Genomic DNA, 6,651 nt, shown 5'->3' with positions numbered 1-6,651 from the left:
ACAATAAATTCCTCTTAATGAAAACTAATATTGCTCTTGACTGACATATCACTGACTTCTATTGGGTTTGAAGTCCACTAAAACCCCCAGATCTTATACAGTTGAAATGATGTGATTAGTCACGTCTCTTCAATCTTCTTGTAGTTCATTCATTTTTCAATGTCCAACTCTTCATGGAGTGATTTTTCATTTCCTTCTCCAGCCTATTTTACAGATGAGGAAATTGAGGCAAACAGGGTAAAGTGACTTAAATAGCATACTTGCAAAATTTGTAGATACTCCAAAGTTGGTGAGCTCGATCATACATTGAATGATAAATGGGATTTCAAAGGACCTTGACAAGTAGATCAGAGTCACCAGTGGTCTGAGGCCGAATTTGAACTCAGAAAAATGAGTCTTCCTGTCTCCAAGTCCAATACTCTTTCCGCTACAGCAATGGTGATAGCGATACTAACAACAGTAGCATTATCATTTTCCTCCTCCTTGCTATGATTCTAACTCAATCTGAATTTGGACATTATAACTCAGTTGCCTTCTTGCCTGGAAACATCCCTTCCACCATGCCTCCTCTCATCAATGAATTCCTCCCTTCCAAGAGCCTCCATTTTGGTGATGGTCTTGACTGGCTTCCTCCCTGGCTCTGATCCTGCCTCTCTAGAGCTGAACTGCCTTGTTCATAATCAGGCACTATCCCTCCAGCCATGCTTTTCAGTTCTCATAGGTGTGTTCTTTTCTCTCGTTAGAGTAGAAGCTCCTTGAGGCAGGGAGTGTCTTCCTTTTTACCTATACTTGTATCTTTAATACCCAATACAGTGTCTGGGAAGTACTTAATGAATACTTTATATCTGCCTGCCCCTTTTAAATTTAATTTTACTAGATTTGGCTCAATGATCTACCTGTCAAGGTCTTTCGGAATTCTATTTATCATCCAATGTATTAGCTAGCTCTCCAGCTTTGTTTTATCTACAAATTTCGCATGTATGCTATTTAATTTTCTGTGCTGTGTTAAACAACACAGGGTCATGCTAGGTGGCTCAGTGGATAGATGGATGGAGTTGGAGTAATAAAGACCTGAGTGCACATCCAGTTTCAGACACTAGCTGTGTGACCCTGAGAAAGTCACTTCAGCTGTCTGCTTAATTTTCTTCAAGTATAAAATGGAAATAATAACACCTACCACCTAGTTTCAGTATCCCCAGATGATACTGGGAAAATGAAATGAGATATTTGTGAAGTGCTTAGCACATAGTAGGCTCTTAATAAATGCTTATTCTCTCCTAAGTACAGATCCCTCTGGCACTCCACTAGAAACCTTTTCCCAAACGGACTTCTAACAATTAAAGACTACTCTTTGGGTAAAGCATTGCAACCACTACCAAAACCACCTACTCATACCATTTCTTAGCCCATATTTCTCCATTTCATCCAAAGAACACAGGATTGTTAAATGTTTTGCTGAATTATTAATAAATGACTATAGAATTCACTTGATCCACCAGTGTAGTAACACTATCCAAAAAAAGGATGAAAGAAAGAATATTAGACAGAACAATTCATGATGAAATTTAGCTGGCTCTCAGTCATCATTGCTTACTTTTCTAGATGAACCTGAACCATCCCTTTAATATATTGTACTCTAGAATTAAGTCAGCACTTAGAATATGAACTCTTTGGGAGCAGGGAATAGCTTTGTTGTTTTGTTTCATATCCTTAGAATTTGATAGTGATGATGTTTGTCCTTCCTTATCGAAGAATATTATGACATTAGGGAGGTAAAGCCTTGACAAGTAAGCAAATTGGATTTGAATGAGGAGGTTTTCCTTAGAACTTGGTACAGGGCTTTTCCGACTTGGTCCTTAGTGGGATGGCTGCCAAAGAAAGGTGGAGAGAAAAAGAAGGGATATTTTTGCCATCAATGAGGTTGTGGCCAAAGAGTATACCATCAACATTCACAAGAGGATTCATGCAAGAGGTTTCAAAAAATTGAGCTCCTTGGGATCTAAAGGAAATCCACAAATTTGGCCTGAAAGAAATGGGAACTCCAGATGTATGCATTTACACCAGACTCAACAAAGCTATTTGGGCCAAAGGAATAAGCAATGTCCCCTACCTTATCCAAATGTGTTTGTTCTGGAAACACAATGAAGATGAAGATTGCCCAAGCAAGCTGTATACAGTGGCTACTTCTATTTCTGTCACCACTTTCAAAAGCTTATAGACAGTCAATGTGGATGAAAACTAAATTGAACTTCATTTAAATAAAGTTATAAAATGTCAAAAAAAAACTTGCTACAGGCCTGGCACACAATAACAAGTTTAATAATTGCTTCTCTACTTAATTTGACTCTGATCTCTTCCCTTTCTCTTTGAAAATATGAAATATTTATCCTCCTCTATTGAAGCCTCTCTCCCACTCTCCATGCATTTTTTTATAGTTTTTGCAAGGCAATGGGATTAAGTAACTTGCCCAAGATCACACAGCTAGTAAGGTACCAAGTGTCTGGGGTCACATTTGAACTCAATTCCTACTGACTCCAGTGCTGGTGCTCCCTCCACTGTACCATCTAGCTGCCCCTCTGTAGTGTTTTTTTTAAGGGTTTTTTTTTTTTTGCAAGGCAAATGGGGTTAAGTGGCTTGCCCAAGGCCACACAGCTAGGTAATTATCCTCTAGTGTTTTAAAGATCACCAAAAGAAGCAGGAAAAGGAGGAAAAGAACGAAGGAACATATATTAAATGCATATTTTGTGTTAGGTACTAGTACTGCTAAGCAATTCATAAATATCTCATTTGAGTTCTGTGAATCACATTGCTCAATTCTTCCAGCACCCAAGGGTCTAGTTGACCTGAATCAGGTAACTTCTTCTCAAGGGCAGAGAGGTGCTCTCTTTCTAGTCATCTTCCTATTTGCTTTGGGTATTGATTCTCTATTAGTTATTTGTGATCCTGTTTTTCTAAATGGGGTCTTATGCTTCTTGGTAGATAAATAGAAGCAAAATAAGGGTTATTTGATTTTTTTCTTATCTCTCTTTTCATTTGCCATTGTCTCGCCCACGATAAGCAGGTGTCCTGGCTTTCCTTTGATCTATCTTTTTTTTTCCCAACATAGCACTAGAGAGCTGGAGTCAATCAGGATTCAACCCCACTTCTGATATTTATTGTACAACCTTGATCAAATCATTTATTCTCCCTGGGTCTCAGTTTCCTCATTTGTAAAATGACAGGATCAGATGGCACTAGGACCTTATTCAGCTATGGCTTTCTAATCCTCAGGAAGACTGGAATTTGAATTCAACCTCAAATATGTACTAGTTGTATGATCCTGAAGAAGTCACCTACTCCTTGTCTGCCTCAGTTTCCCCATCTATAAAACAGGGATCATAATAGTATCTCCCAGGATTGTTGTGAGGATTTACTAGCTGTATATTCCTGAACAAGTTACTTATTTTTTTATCTGCCACACCTCACTAGCTGTCAAACAAGAATAATAATAGATCTATCTTCCAGGGTTGTTGTGAGGATCAAATGAGGTAGTATTTGTAAAGTGCATGGAACGTAGTAAGTGCCTAATAAATGTTTGTTTCCAAAAAAAAAAGAAAAAAATAAATGTTTGTTTCCTTCCTTCCTGATCCCAATATAGCTTTAAAAAAAAAAAAGCAAATACCTATTTTATTATCCTTAGCTTTCCTCCCCAGTCTCGGTTTATTATGAGATTCAATACACTCATTATTCTCAAAGGATTGTGCCATATTTTGGTATTCATCTATTACTGCATGCCACGAGTAACATTAGTTTGCCTTTCCACAGTGCAATCACTCTAGAGTCAATAAAAGCACACATGTATATATGTTTATCCCCATGTGTGTGAATGAGTGGGTTGACATGCATGTTCATAGTTCCTGAAGACCAAGTAGTATCTTCCCTGAACACATGAGGGGAGAAGGGAGAGAATGGGCAAAGAAGCCCACTGGGACCATTTTATGGAGGCCTTAGGTCCACAGAGAAACATTTGGGTAGAACATTGGGCTGGCTGGATCGAAGATGATGAAGTTTGCCAGGTACAAAAGTAAAGTTTTACATTTCGGTTCAAGAAGTCAATTTCCCAAGTACAGAACAGGGGAGACTAAAAAAGAGTTAGGTATTTTAGTAGATCACAAATTTATTGCAGATTAACAATGTGGTGTAGTATACAAGCTTGGGCTGCACTAATCCAGAGACTGGGCCATATTTGGAGTATTCAACTCTAGATCCATACTTTAAAGAAAGTATTGATAATATGGGAAAGTCTTCAAAAGGGTACAACCAGGAAAAGGATTTTGATGTCTTGACATATATAAGGATTAAACAACTAGGTGGTGCAATGGATAGAGCCCCAACCCTGGAGTCAGGAGGACCTGAGCTCAAATTCAACCTCAGACACTTGAGTCTTACTTGCTGTGTGACCTTGGGCAAGTCACTTAACCCTGAATGCTTCACATCCAGAGCCATCCCCAGCCATCCTGATTCATATCTGATCACTGGTCCCAGATTACTCTGGAGGCTGGTGACTTAGCACAGCACCCCCTCATTCAAATATAATTCATGTACTTGTCATGGCATCACCTCCCTGATGTCATTATCTTTTTCAAGAATGAAGGATAAACTTCATCATAATGTAAGGATTAACTGAAGGAATGGAGAATTTTTAGCCTGAAGAAGAGAAGGTTCTGAGAGATATGATCCCTGTCATTAAGAACTGGAAAAGCTGTTATGTGGGGAAAGGGATTGAATTTGTTTTGTTTAGCTCCAGAGGATAACATTGGCAATGGGGTAAGGGGATAGAGCTATAAATTCAGGATTGGCGTAAGGAAAAACATCTAGCATGTTGTTGTTGCTGTTGCTATTCAGTTGTATTGGTCATACTCTTTGTGACCTCTCTTGGAGTTTTCTTGACAAAGGTGGATGGAGTGTTTTGGGGAGGACTAGCACCTCTGGTGTGAGGGTTTGATGAGCTCTTTTCAGAATTTCTCATCCACCTTTTGTGTCCACCTGGAAGCAGGCACAGTGGCCACACCTCAATTAAACTATCTTGGTAGATAAGCTAAACCAGCTTTAAACCAGGTTCAAACCCATCAGTGAGTTGGTAGGGTGTCTAACAAGCATGCAAAGACTTTCCCTTATGAATGAGAACCATTTGTTTCAATGACAATGAAAGAAGCTAAATCAGACACTGTAGGTGCTTAGACATTAAAGATGCCAGATCATCCACTGCCTCCTGGACTAGTCATCTTGACTTTTGTCCTGCCTTTGGACTTTGGTGACTCTAGAAGAGACAATGAAGCTGACAGTTTTATGTAACTCTGCCCCACTTGCCTCACATGCAATTCAAGACATCATTCCATGATGTCATTGATCCTTTCCAAAAAAATAAAGGACAAACAACAAAATGGTATGGTTTGCCATTTCCTTCTCCAGCTTGTTTTACAGATGAGGAAACTTAAGGCAAGAGGGGTTAAGCGACTTACCTAGGGTCACATAGCTAGTAAATATCTGAGGTTGGATTTGAATTCAAGTCTTCATGACTTCAAGCCTTGTACTCTAACCACTGCACCATCTAGTTGCTACTTCCCAATTAAAGCTACCCTCAAATGGAATGGGCTGTCTCAAAAGATAACTGATTTCCCCTTCATTGGTTGATATTCAAGCAATGCTGACTACTTGTGGTAGAGGAGAGTCTTATGTGAATACTAGTTGGACTATTGATCTCTGAATTTCTGTGATTCTAATTTAGTCCAATTTGCTTGTTTTACAATTGGAGAAATCTAGGCCCAGTGAAGGTAAAGTCACTTATCCAACATCACGCAGGCATTAAGCAGCAGTTCCAAACCCCTAATCTGCTTTTTTCTATTAATGCTGAGCATACTAGGGGAGCCCACTTGGCAGCTGGACTTGAATCTGGTCTCAGTTCTGGATTGGCTCTGTCTCTGGGCCCTCGATGGAGAATCTTCACATCCCTTTCCCATTGGATCAGATTTCCTGGTCAAGTTTTCATTGCCTGCCTGACTCTTCCTCTCCAGCCAGTCACAACCTCTCTCAGCCTGCTCATGATCCAAATGTTTCATCCAAAATTCACCCCACAAACATGTATTAATCACTTATGACTTCAGACCCAGTATAGGGGAGAGAGCCATAATGGCAAATTAAAATGTCTTGGTTGAATCCCATGTCAGATACTCACTCCCTTGGGCAACTCATTATAGTGAGTTTCAATTTCCTCATCTATAAAATGCAAATATTAATACTTATAGAAATGTAAGCTAATATTTTTGCTGTTTTGTTGTCTTTTCCAATCTTTGTGACCCCATTTGGGGTTTCTTGGAAAAAATCCTAGAGCAGTTTTGCCATTTCCTTCTCCAGTTCATTTTTACAGCTGAGGAAACTGAGGCAAACAAATGACTTGCTGGTAAATATCTGAGTTCCAATTTGAATGCATGTCCTCCAAGGCCAACACTCTACCCACTACTCCACCTAGTTGCCTGGGATAATATTAGCTATGTCCTAATTAGCTAAGTCTCTTCCCATCTTTGAACTTCAATTTCCTCCTCTGTAAAATAAGAGGATGGAGCTAGATAATCTCTAAGAAACTTCTATACTTTAAAATTCTGTACATAGCTT

The 6,651-nt window shown here is 39.2% G+C and overlaps 1 pseudogene; it reads left to right on the top strand.

The window, feature by feature from the left end:
* The first annotated feature begins 560 nt into the window (after nt 1–560).
* LOC141499476 (large ribosomal subunit protein eL31-like) lies at nt 561–2,285 on the top strand (annotated as a pseudogene).
* The last annotated feature ends 4,366 nt before the right edge of the window (nt 2,286–6,651 follow it).

The sequence above is a fragment of the Macrotis lagotis genome, chromosome X, assembly GCF_037893015.1.
Source record: "Macrotis lagotis isolate mMagLag1 chromosome X, bilby.v1.9.chrom.fasta, whole genome shotgun sequence".
NCBI lineage: Eukaryota > Metazoa > Chordata > Mammalia > Peramelemorphia > Peramelidae > Macrotis > Macrotis lagotis.
The sequence above is the reverse complement of the archived record's forward strand: the minus strand, read 5'-3'. Positions and strand labels throughout refer to the sequence as shown.